The sequence below is a fragment of the Trypanosoma equiperdum genome (genome assembly GCF_001457755.1).
Source record: "Trypanosoma equiperdum strain OVI genome assembly, contig: ctg_1596, whole genome shotgun sequence".
In the NCBI taxonomy this organism is placed as follows: domain Eukaryota; phylum Euglenozoa; class Kinetoplastea; order Trypanosomatida; family Trypanosomatidae; genus Trypanosoma; species Trypanosoma equiperdum.
Window position 1 is genome coordinate 1 of NW_027123611.1, and position 469 is coordinate 469.

Genomic DNA, 469 nt, shown 5'->3' on the forward strand with positions numbered 1-469 from the left:
TATTTATTTATTTATTTATATGAATGAATAAATGAAAGAAAGAAAAAGGAAGAATAGAAATAGAAATACAAGATATGTTATGTGAAAAAGAGCATTAAAAGCGACTCACCGAAACAAGAAAAAAGTTGGGTGATGACCAAGTGATGTGAAAAAAAAAAAACATTCGAAGAGAGTTTCCTAAAAATGTGTTGGAAAAGAAAAAGGTCGAGTGAGTGAATGAATGAAATAATAATAAAACAACAATAATAATAATAACAACAAATTGCTATCGCTTCACTGTTTTTTATTCTGAAATAAAGAAGCAGTCTCAGTAACCTCAAGTGGGTGGAAGGAGGCTGCCATATGTGCGAGATCGAACATTTGTTTGGTCTTCTTTTCTTTCTTTTTTTTTTTGCTTCGTTTTGAAGCCCAGCAATTCTCAACTCGAAGTGTTGCCCTTCGAGTTTTTTTCTCTCTTTTTTTTTTTTTT